Source organism: Peromyscus californicus, unplaced genomic scaffold (genome assembly GCF_007827085.1).
Source record: "Peromyscus californicus insignis strain IS unplaced genomic scaffold, ASM782708v3 Scaffold_21__1_contigs__length_65335640, whole genome shotgun sequence".
Classification (NCBI taxonomy): Eukaryota; Metazoa; Chordata; class Mammalia; order Rodentia; family Cricetidae; genus Peromyscus; species Peromyscus californicus.
The window spans coordinates 29872408-29885428 of record NW_026294514.1 but is presented as its reverse complement, the minus strand read 5'-3'; positions in this window follow the sequence as shown (position 1 = coordinate 29885428).

Sequence of the window (13021 nt, the reverse complement as noted above, 5' to 3'; positions counted from 1 at the left end):
ATACAGGATATCTGATCTGCTACCCCAAACGTGTCGTGACCCACAGGTTGAGAACCTCTGTTCTAAGAGGCTGTAAGTTTTCCTGACAGCCTGAGCAGGGTTGAGGAGCTGGTGTCTTCCGTACTCACCGTACATCTCAGAGACAAACTGGATGTGAGCATTGCAGCCCTCTGTGTCTTTTTGTTCCCTCGCCTGTTGCTGTGACTTCCTCCTTGGTCTCTTTCCTGGGGGGCGGCATGCAGCCATCAATGTGTTAGGAAAGCATAAAATAGACTTTCTGGCATGGGAAGAGACAGGGCATTCTCTGTGGGCCCCTTTTTACTAATAGCACCCCCAGGATGTACTTAGAAATCCTTCATCATGGTGGATGATGGTGGGAGAAGGAAACGGACAGGGGAAAGATTACTGACATGGTCCCTAAGTGGTGATGCTGAATATAGACCTTATGGGATGAAATTCTTGGAGTCAGGTCTGCCCTCAGCCTTTCACCAAAGTAGAGGGAAAAGTACTTTCTTCCACAAGGAGTCATCAGTCTAGCTCCTACAGAATCATTTTGTCTTCCTTCATAGCATTTCTCAGGGGTAGGGCTACCAGGTAAAAAAAACTTGATACCCTAGTTGGATCTTAATTTCAAATAAAGGACAGAAACTTAGTCTAAGTGTATTCCAAGAATACTTGTCCTGGTTAGTCTTAATTGTTAACTTGACACAGTCTGGAGTCTTCTGAGGGGAAAGCTTCATATGAGGAACTGTCTAGATTACATTGACCTCTGGGCATGTCTATAGGGAATCATATTGATTATTAATTGACACAAGAAGACACAGACCACTGAGCTCGGTACCATCCCTGGGTCGTCCTGGACTGTATAAGAAAGCTATATAAAGCCGGGCGGTGGTGGCGCACGCCTTTAATCCCAGCACTCGGGAGGCAGAGCCAGGCGGATCTCTGTGAGTTCGAGGCCAGCCTGGGCTACCAAGTGAGTCCCAGGAAAGGCGCAAAGCTACACAGAGAAACCCTGTCTCGAAAAACCAAAAAAAAAAAAAAGAAAGCTATATAAGCATAACTCGTGAAAAAGTGAGCCAGCAAAGAGTGTCCATCAATGGTTTCTTGGCTATGAGTTCCCTGGTCAGAGATAATGTTGTGTTTAAATAGCAAGCAGGCCAGCCTCGAGTTCCTGCCTTGACTTCCCTCAATGATAGACTGTGGCTTGGAAGTGTAAGCCAAATAAGCCCTTTCCTCTCTAAACTGTTTTTGTTCAGAATGTTTATCAGAGCATCAGCAAAGTGACTGATACATTTGTGTGCTGTGTGTTCTCACTGTCAAACCCTTTGTCTCTACAGAGGGTTCATTGAGCTTAGCCTGACCTATGGCTCTGTCTTAGATATTTCTGCTCCTTTTCCAGAAGGGCCATGTGATGTTCTCACTGCTAATCTTACCTCTTTATGCAAACCCATGTCTTTGATCTAGACAACCTAGCATCATGAACTGGTTTTATGGTTCCGGGAAAACAGTTTCCACAAAAATTCAAGGCTTCACAAAACTGGGTATCGAAGTTGACTGTCACCATGTTCTGAGACCAGATATTTTATGGAGTCAATAGGGTAAAAGATGGCAAGACTGACAGTGTCAGACCATTGGCAGAATGCCAGTTTCCATGGACTACAGTAGTGATGAAACCGAGTCCAAATTCTCCCAAATGTGGGGCATGTAAAGTTCTGACTCTCTGCTGAGCACACATTGCTGATTCTGTAGGCAAGTGCTCTACATTACTTACATCTCCAGGTAGTGGCTGGAACCCTCATGCTGGGGTAGCAAATTAGGCGGTGGTGAGTCCTCAGGGTTGGCTGACATTGGGACTTGAGGATCGGGGCCGCTCCCAGGGCCTTAAGTATGTTCACTGAAGTCAGGTGGACTTTCTGCTCTGTCGCTGGGCCTTCCTCTTTGTGTTTTTAAGGCTGGTCTGAATCTGCCATTCCTAACGCATGTGATGGGACATTGCAGTTCCCATTCTAAAATACTCCTGTGAAGGAAAGTATCAAAAGTCTGCCTTAAAGACGTTGGGAGAGGACAAAGATGTTGGGAACAGACCATTTCAGCCTGAAGATCCTGAGCTAACACCTGTGCTGTAAGCCAGACTTCCCTCACTGTCCATCTCCTTGAGTAATTATGTCTCATTCTGTGGTTGAGAGACTGACCCAAATCTACCCTTAAAACCACTTCCTAAGGGTTGGTTCTGGTTCTGGTTCTATGAATGTATCAGTTTACAGGCCTGGGCATCTCATCCTTCTCTGGCCACCCTGGTGCCAACCCCTTCTCTGTTATTTCTCTAATAGTTACCTCATTCCAGTGCATTTGGTCCTTCCGTTTCCCATGGGACAGTGGGAGGAGACACAGGTACTGCATACGGAGCTGGAAGGCACAGCTCGGCTGCCACCTTCATGAGGAAGCCTTCTTTGGCCTTCAGCTGCAAAACGAACCACCTCCCCCTTCTTCTGTGATTTCACTCAGCAGAAATTCCTTTTAATTTCTAATTAATGTGTTGGAGAATTCTAAAGAGCAAGACTCATTCCTTGGACCCAGATATCTCACAAGAGCAGCCAGAACAGTACCTGAGAAATAGAAGCGATAGAAAACCCTGGCTTTTCAAACAGAAGCTACTAGTGGATTCCTTAAAGAGATCATTTATCCATACATCATGCTTATCAGGATTAACAACATAGAACAATCCTATATGTAATCATATACACATTATTACAAAAGGTACCTGCTGTGTTCAACAATAAAATAGTCTCATTGCATGGAGCCCCAATGTTTGCCTCAGTTTACCAAATGGGAAGGCTAGTGTCCAGTCGTCAGTAGAAGTGCTTCCCCAGCCCTTTGTCACACGTAAGTGGAGATTCACTAGGAATTCTCTTGAGCCATCTTGTAGTCGCCACCGGTCTCAGGCAGTAAGAATTACAGGGATGACTGTTTCAGTAAAACGGCATCAGCTCAGAAGAATACATTGCCTTATGGATTAAGATTGACATAACACATTACAGAGAAGTCTGAAGTATCTGAAGAGGCGCACCTTTTATTTGAGGGAGACACGTTTCTCAAATACCCGATAACCACAAAAACGACCCACATCTTGTCATCTTTAGGCTACAAGCACGGAAGACGTGCAGGACACTATATTAAGCGACTTAAACCAGGCACAGAAAGACAAATGTTGCATGTACTTGTGCATAGACTGATGCTAAAACAGTTGATAGTCCATAGACGCAGAGAATAGAGTAGTGGTTGCCTGAGGTTAGAGGTGAGAGAATCGGGGAAGACAATTAGATGCAAGTATCCTAAAGGTCCCATAGAAAGGATGAGTTCAAATGCTTTGGAGAACAGCAGTGCACCTGTAGTGGACAACCGTGGGTCATAGATCTCATAATGAACTGGAAGAGTTCACAGACTCCTAGTATAAAAATGATACATGTCTAAGGAGACGCAAAAGCTAATTACCCAGATCTGGTCATTTCACATTGCGTAGAGGAATTATCACACATACAGTTAATATGTGTCACTGAAATTAAACCAATGGACTATAATGAATTGAAACGAGTAAAACATTTTACTGTAAAGCATCTGGTTTGAATCCAGCCCAAGGTAGACATGGTTCCACTTAATGATTCTGCTTTGCCTCTACCTAGTAAAAGTACATCTTGGATCAAGGAAGTCCATCCACTCCAAATCAGCCTCTCTTGCCTAATGGTGCCCAACTTCCCTAGACCCCCCTCCTTCCCTAGCGCCTGGAGACCTCTGCTGCATTGTCTGCTTTTATGAGATCAAAGGGGGATTTTAAGCTGAATGTCTGTCTGCTGAACAAAAATAATCACGATTTTCAAAAAAGGCTCAGGATTTTAGTCATTGCTTCTGAGAAATGCTTCTTGGAAAAAAAAAAAAAAAACCTCATATTCTCATCACATGGTAACATTTTCCACTTAGTTGTTAGAAAAACTCAAGCTTTTAAGTTCTGGAAACTCAGATCACCCAAGGATGTCATTGATAGCTACTGTTCTAAAATGTAATTGTAAATGACCCATCACTGATTCTGCTGTAATGTCAAAACCCACTATGTCTTTTTGTCTTAAAATCAAAGTGTTTATTTATGGGGTTTGGGGAAATGACTCAGTCGGCAAACTGCTTGTAGCCCAAGCCTGAGGAAATGAGTCTGAATCCTCAGCATGCATGTAAAAGCCAGGCATAGGCACAAGGCACATGTGTGTAACTATAGCACTGCAGAAGCAGAGACAGCAATGTCCTTGGGGCTTGCTGGGTAACCAGTCCTGCAGAATTGCTGAGTTTCAAATGGACCATGAAAGGCCGCCTCAAAAAAAAAAAAAGGAGAACATTTAAGGAAGACACCTGATACTGACCTTTAGACCACATATAACACACATATATGTATATACACAAACATGTACATGCATATAGCACACATAAAATAAATTTATACATCATTTATTTTTTGCTATGCTTTTAGAACCATTACATATACATATAGCTATATCAAAGTTTTTATATACACACACACATTTGGTACCTTAATGTGTGTATATGTGTATATATATATATATATATATATATATATATATATATATATATATATGCTTGTTTTTATGCCTCTGTGCATATGTATGTCTATCTATATCTGGTATGTATATGAAATGTATATGTATGTATACATTTCTATATACGTATGTATATGAAACTGTATATATATTATATAAGAAATATTCTTTTGCTTTCTCTCGAAGGACATCCCTTATGGGCTTTTCACTTTGTCCAAATTTGTTTGACAGATCACATTACACTTAAAAGATTTCTTCGTGCTTGGTTGGCTCTCTTCCAGTTCTCATGTGTTATCTATGATGCTGGATCTCCAAAACCAAAGGTTGTCAATGAGGTCATGGGGGGTAGTTTGAGTTGAAGGAAAAGATAGAAAAAATATCTTACAGTTATTTAAAGGGAAGCAAAGAATATATGATGCCCTTCCACCCACCCCTGCTCATGGCTGCACTGCTTTCCATTTAAAGAGCTGTTTTGGCTATAAAAAGCATATTAAATGTCCAGGGTGCTTCACTTAATATAAGAGGCTTAGTTCCTCAGCACAATAAATTCCTTGCACATACTGTCTGGGATCTACCTTGTAATAAGTACCCTGTGCTGTATTTGCCGGTCACTTGCTTGTGTGGATGACTACAGAGCATAAATCCTTATTCAACTTTTATTGTGCTTCTTTCTTCAGCTTTGAAATGACATTAAAAGGACCCAAGATTCTAGTATTTGTTCTAGTGTTTGGACTTAAGTAACAGAGGAGCTTTATTTTCCCTCTTGGAAATGCCACCGTTTTCTTCCCGTGGAGATTGTTCAGATACAATTTTTTCCCCAGAGGCATCATCTCCACAGGACCCCCAAACCGTGAAAAAAAAATGTTCTCATTCTTCCCAGAGCTTTTGAGCCAGATCTCACTGTCCTTTGCCCTGAGAGCACCTCCCCACTGCAGAACCCCACAAGTTCCCAAAGCCCTGTCTGGTGTCATGTCTATGCCGGTCTTCATAGCCCTCTCTAGTCTTCTGGAAGATTATGCCTGGCTTATACCTTCTGTGAAGGATTTGCACATGTTTATCCTGATTTCTCCTTAGTACGTGGCTGGGACACTAGAGGTCAAAGAGTTACACTGTCACAAGCTGACCACTGTGAGCTTTGGGGACTCTTTGACTTGTGTTCTGTAGAAGAGTCAGTTAATTTTCCTTACAGAAACGTGGGAAGAGCAGATCAAGGAACAGAAAGACAGCACAAGAGGAATTAGGGGCCTCCTTTCCCAGGGGAAGTGATTGAAATTGTTAGCGAGAGCACATAGCATGATTTGAAAGTGAACGAGCCAGGCTTGGTGCTAACAACTGTACTTACTATTCCATTACGTCCTTTCAATAAGCACACAGTCTCCATACAGTTGTCAACCCTGGCTATCAGCTAAATTACTCCTAAGTATCAATTCACTCAATTCTCTCAACAAGTAGTGTGAAGTATTATTGCAATTATTCACATTTTTATAGATAAGCAAACTATGGAGACATTTAGCAATTTTTCCTGTTCACAGGATTGGATTGGAGCTTCATGGAAGAGCACTTGCCAACACTAGGTGAGGCTCTGGGTGCTATCCTCAGTATTGCAGGAACAAAAACAAAAGCCACAGAGATGTTTAAAAGCCTCCTTCATTTGTACTGTGTATAAAGCATGATTGAAATGCTAATGATCTATCTCAGACCCACCTCTAAACCACAGCACCTTAGTACCACCAAGGGCTGTGCTTACACCGAGCAGTTGGGTAAATGCTAGGATTGGAGATCAAACTGGAGTCTTCAGTCTCTAGCGTGTTGTTTTTGAGTGTGCTCTGTGGGCAACAGCTTCCAAGATGGCTCCTAGAAGTTCTTGATCTATAAAGCATATTCCTGTTTATCCCTGTCCTTGGGTGGGAACTGGAGATACAGATTCCTTCTAAGGAATAGAATAGAAAATCAGTGCTGCAAAGTCACATTCAAGATCATGTCAGAAAGGACCATGACATCCATCTTTCTGTCTAGCTTTTCCTTCTTGGCTGCTTTGATGAAGCAGACAGTCATAAGAAGCCTCAAGAGAGGGGCCCAAATGGCACAGGGCAAAGAGAATCCTCCAATCCCGAGTCTGCCATGAACTGAGTTACATAGTCCAACCACTTGGCAAAAACTGAACCCTTCCCACAATCACACAGAGGAACTTGGACGTGAATTCCCCACACTCTGCTCTTGAGATAACGCTAGTTAGTTCTTATAACTTGTTGAGATCTAGTTACCTCTCATACCTCTTGTGAGTTAGACAGACTCCAGATATCTGGCCCATAGAAATCATGAGAGAACTATTGCTTAATCCACAAATTAAAGGCATTTTTATACACTAAAACAAGACAAACAATGACAAACAAATCCAAAGCTAATAATACTTGCATCTTCTGTTTACAGAGGAATGAAAAGCAAAATTTGATGAAGCAGTCAAAGACTCTGTTGAGATTCATAAATTCCTGCTTCAAAGCATTAAAAAAAAAAACTATTCATTTGACATTTACCATTAACTGTGTACTCACCATGCACCAAAGGTTCGTTTATTCCACATTGCTTTATGGAGATATTTTAAGTTAAACACCATTAATTCATCAAGTTGTCAGTATTTAATACTGGTGTTTGAATGTTCATCTCCAGTTGTCTCACTAAACTATGGAGTATGAGGTCTTTGTTTAGGGCTGGCCTGGGTTCTTGGTCCTCATATATTATCCAAGCCTGAGAGACTTCTCCTTGTATCCGTATTGTCTTGATCCTATGCTTTGAGATTTCCCTCACTTTAGTCAAGACCCATATCATGTTAAGAAAATGACAAATTTCAAGCCTCCCCATTTACTTGTGCTCACTGTACTCGAGGTCCCAAACCTACAACTTTCTTTTTGTATTATCTGCTGCACAGATGCTGTCTAGGTAAAATCATTTTACTCTTCTATTTGTTGATCCTTTAAGATCCTGACTGTTCCAATTCTGACGCCCTCTGTGCTGTGTTCAAGACGTAGCCATAGAGGCAAGTGTTTGTAAAGTATGCTTCTTGATTAATGTGGAAATGAAAACATCCTACAGTGGGAATGGTGTCATATCTTTAAATAACCCCCGCCCACAGACATTGGACACAGACAGGGACACACACATGCACATCCAGGTGCATCAGGCCAGTGTGTTACTACCCATGAACAGCCCAAAATGAATGAAAGTGATCACCACATTAGTTCCATTAACAGCTTACTTGTACCTTTCACATGGGCAGAAACACATCTGCTTTGAATAAGATGAATCATTATAAAGACCCCTATATGCTCAGATTTCTAGACTGAAGATTAGATGTGAGCCTTTAAGATTTCACAATAAGGAAGAGATGAATAAGCCACATGGCAGTCTCATTTGGGACACACCGAAGTATATTGCACACTACAGAGGATAATTTTATATGACAAATTGGCTGGGCTTAGGTATGCCCTAGGTAGCTGGTAAAACATTATTTGATAGGTCTTAGGGATACCCACATAGCTGGTAAAACATGATCACTCCCCTCCATGGATATTGAGGATCACTTGATGAGGCTATTTCTGGAAGAAATTAGCGTTTGAATTGGTGACCCGAGAAAAGCAGCTGTAAGTGGGCATCATCCACTTTATTGAGACCTAAATAGAATAGAATATGAAGGAAGAAGGAACTGTCTCTGCTGGAGATCAAACCGGCATCTCTGGAACCTTAGCTTTGGATTTTGAGCTTCAGAACCCAGACATACCAGACAGAGAGCTACAGCATCAATACATCCATCATCCTTTCTCACACCTTAGCTTTTTAGATAACTCTAGCTTCCCTGGTTCTCTAACCTGCAAAAGACAGATGGTGGAAACTTTGGACTCCAAAGCCCCTAAGCCAATTCCTATAATAAATCTGATAATATATGTATATGTATGTATTTCTCTAATAAATCTCATATACATGTACATGTACATATATTCCAATCATAATACTCTTACACACACACACACACACACACACACACACACACACACACACACACACACACACACACACACTGTTTCTTTGGAGAACCCTGACTAATACAAACACACATGCATTTCATTTGCCCAGTTCAATCTGGAGAGAAACTTTTGGTCCCTTTAAATTTTATAATGAAAAAGGATTTAAAAATTGATGTTTAGTTTTTTTTCTTCCTTAGATAAACATTTCTAACATAATTGCTGAGCTCCTTGGATTCCATTCCATTTATTTTTTCTGTATGACTTTTATTGAAGCTCTGTTTAAGTTCAGGCAGCAGGCCACTGAAAAGCATGGAGCGTGCAGGCATTAGCAATTTCTTCAGTACATTCAAGTCGGATGGCTGTGTGTGTGTTTTAACTTTCAAATTCTCTTATTTTTCTCCTTAACTCTTGCATGGAAACATTTGATTTTGGGGGGAAAGGTTGATTAGAGAGGGTGTACCCTACTTCCTCATACTTTTCTGAAGGGTTTTTTTTTTTCTCAAAATTATCCATGGATTTATAAAAGCAAATGGTGGATTTATATTATTGTTAAAAAACTGAGCCTTATGTTTTTTCCCTTTGAGCCATGCTAAAACACCTAAATGGGTTATTATATAAAATAGATGGGTATGATTCTTTTCCTCCTGATGGGAATGGATTACTAAAGGGGAAAAACAAAACCAAAACCATGGCTCTCATAAGCTAAGAAGAATGGGATGAATATTTTCAAAGGAGTGCAAAGCATTTTCTTTTCATCTCCCAACTTGGGGAGAGGGGTTCTGGACACATGCAAACCATGAAGGGTGATGTTCAAGTCTTGTCCTGGTGATGGCTGGAGCCACTCAGAGTTGGGGAATCAATGACAGGTTTCATTTGAAAACCACCAACTTCTGCACTGGATATGTTGGGAGGCAGGTGCCTGACACTTCCCATTGGCAATGCTTAGCTAGCAGTTCGATAGATTGAAGCTCAGGGAACTGATCAGCACGTGGAATTTGCAGGAAAGAAAGGGATTTGAAGTAATGTGAGGACATGAACATTTTGGACTGCTTGTTGATATTTTTTAGGAAAGAACATCTAAAGATATAAATGCTTTTGTGGAAGAAATGTGCCTTTGATGTCAGCATCTACTCAAGAGTTGTGTGCATGGGCTAGACTGCATGCAACTTAATATATTGAAACTATTTATTTATCTCTTACATAAAGACTCATGTTACTGTTGGAAGATTAGGCACCAGTGAGAAGTCTATTATATCTAGGTGTAGATCATTAACCTTGAACTTGGAGTGGACATTCATCCTAAAACTCACCATCCTGTACCTTTTAAGAAACAGTAATCGAAATTTAAAATTATCCTATTTATTTTATAAGTTTCTGGAAAGATTAACAAGTAGGCATATAAGAGATTATTTGGGGGATGTTTTCTCAGCTCAAAATACTATCAGGTCTATCAATGTCTACATGGATATATACATGTATATAGGTCTGTATTTGTGGAACTGATGTAACAGTTACCTGTTGTCAAAATAAGCAGTGTAACAAACAGCAATGATGTTTCAGTGTCGTTTAATCCACTTGCCTTCATATATGTGGAGACTAGTGGGGTTTGGCTGGGTGGCTGTGCTGGTTCTTAGCTGTAGGTACACATACTTGGATGTCAGATGTCTGTCAATGTGGGCAGCTGTAGGCTTCTCACCAAGCTAGTCCTGGCATGCTTTGGTGGCAGTGTCCCAGGGCATGAAAGGACAAGTCCGAATTGAATCAGAATTTTCCTTGTATCCTATTTGTTATTATCCATGGATCTAAGCAAGCCATGTAGTTGATCTCTATGAAAAAACAGTAGCTCATGATCCCCTCTCTGCTGAGAATGCATTGTAAGGTACTGAGTACGGAATGGGGGTGAGGTGAAGAAAGTGGGGTAGAACTGCATCATCACAAGAGCACAACCTGCATCTGTATAAGTGGGTTCCAGAAGGCACGATTTAATGTTTTGTCTCCTACGTTCCACGATGGCTAGTGGATCAGGCTCAATCACTCTTCGGAAGTATGAGTCTGACTGTGGTGAAATAAGAACAGTCCTCCATTTGAAATCACCACTCATAGATAGTTCCTTTGTGAGCTGATATTTTGAGTGTAGTTGAACTGTTGTTCTTGATCATAAACAATGAACCTCCAGGTTTTACAGTGCTGGAGGGCAAGTTCCGAGCCTTGCCTGTGCCAGCAAGGTGTCCTACATTGAAGCTACATGGCCAGCTCTACCGGAATCCATGTATACTGTGGTTACATACAGTATCATAGGCACACTAAACATAGCATCACATGGCTTCTTCCCTCCATGTGTGTAAACTACAATGAGGAGTACATCTCTGATAGGGTAGTGATAAATGGAACAACCTAAATTCTCTAAGATTTGCTTCATCAAATGAGTACTACACTCTTTTCAGTTCACGTCAGTTGCTTTACCTTTCCTCTCTTTGATAAACATCAACAAATACAGAGTACATATTTTTATCATTATTGTGTAAATATGGGATAAGGGTCTAGAGTCTTTAAGAAACCTGTTTAATATTCATTAGCTCACTTATCAAAACTGACCTAAGGTTTGAACTTAGATTTCCAAACTTCAGAACTTGGGTATATTTTAATGAATAAAATCTCCTCCTGGGAGCCAGAGAGATGGCTCAGCTTGGCAAAGATACTTATTGCCATGTAAGGACCAAATAGATCCCTGGTCTGACATGATGGAGGGAAAGAATAAAACCCTGTAAGTTGTCCTCTGAGTCCTACTGAACTTTTAAACTGAGACCATGCTTTAACTCTATCCTTCCTCTATGAGGTATTTCTCCTTCCTTACATACAGAATTCTGTATCAGTTGCTAGTCAGTATTAAACATTTTTAGAAGCAGAAGCATGATGTTGATTCTTTCATATTTTGCTGATGGGATGCAAGCCTTCCAAGCATCTGTAATAAATCTATGGTCTCTGTCCTGTGAAGGTTATTAATTGGTACTACACAACATTAAAGAATACGAAGCACTATTGGCAAACACCAGCTCCCTCACATAAACTTTCTCAATGACTTGACTTAGAAGTGGATGTTATGAATTTGGTCAGCCAAAACATATGCTAAAATAATGTGAATAGCAAGTGCCCAATAAATGTACAAAGAAGACATTTCCTTGAATATATAATTTAATATGTTAATTATTAAACATGGACATTAGCTCATTACTAGTATAGTTATTAAAAATTAATATCTGAGATCTGCTGAAATGTTTGAACATTTACTAATTATATCAGATATCTTTGCTGTAAAATAATAAATATTTTGTAATTCCACGCACAATTATAAATACATTAAAGAGATATATTTTTATATACCTCAGCAAAAAGGTTAGCTTTCACTTTAAATTCCTAAGATGTCAAAGTTTTGGGTTTTACAATTGGAAAGAAAAGGCCACAATAAAATACTTCATTACTTTCTTTGTGGGAACTTTGAAATCTTTATTTATTTTAATTTTATATGTAAGTAAAGTATGATGTTAGAATCTCCTATATTAGCATTGCAGTTAAATAGATATTTTCTTAAGGTATTTGTAATGATGGGGACATAGGTTCTTCAAGAAAAACATGGCTCAGTATCTTATGATTATCAGTGTGTGTGTGTGTGTGTGTGTGTGTGTGTGTGTGTGTGTGTGTGCGCGTGCACACACATGTGTTGTTTGTATGTGGACACATATGTCACAGCATGTGTGTGGAGACCAGAGAACAACCTGGTAGTGTCAGCTTTCTCTTGCCTGCTTTATGTGGGTTCCTTGCCTGCTTTATGTGGGCTCTGGGACTCAAACTCAAGTTGCCAGGCTTGCTGAGCTTGCTTGCTGGCCCTTAAATATCATAAAAATGACAAACCTTGTAAGCAATATTCTTAAGACTTCTCTATGTGGGTACTCTATTCCCTGGGGCCAGAAACAGTAAAATTAGCATAGGAATTGAAGTTAGAAAAGAATATTTTGAAACTCTTCTTCTACTTCTAATGCTGGCTGCACATTTGAATCACCTGAGATACCAATTATCATTGTCCCATGCAAAAATACTAAATTCATTGATCAACTTGGACAAATTCCTCAAAGCAACTTAGGAAGGCAGCTCTAAGTTTAGTATGCTGAGCTTGCAAAGGAGTTTTATACTGACGAATGCCTAACAAATTTCTTAGGATGTTAGAACTTATGCTGGGTTTCTTAGAGAACCAAAAGGTTTTTATACAAGTTTGAAGTGTGTGTGTGTGTGTGTGTGTGTGTGTGTGTGTGTGTGTGTGTGTGTGTGTGAGAGAGAGATAGAGAGATAGAGATAGAGAGAGAGAGAGAGAGAGAGAGAGAGAGAGAGAGAGAGAGATGAATA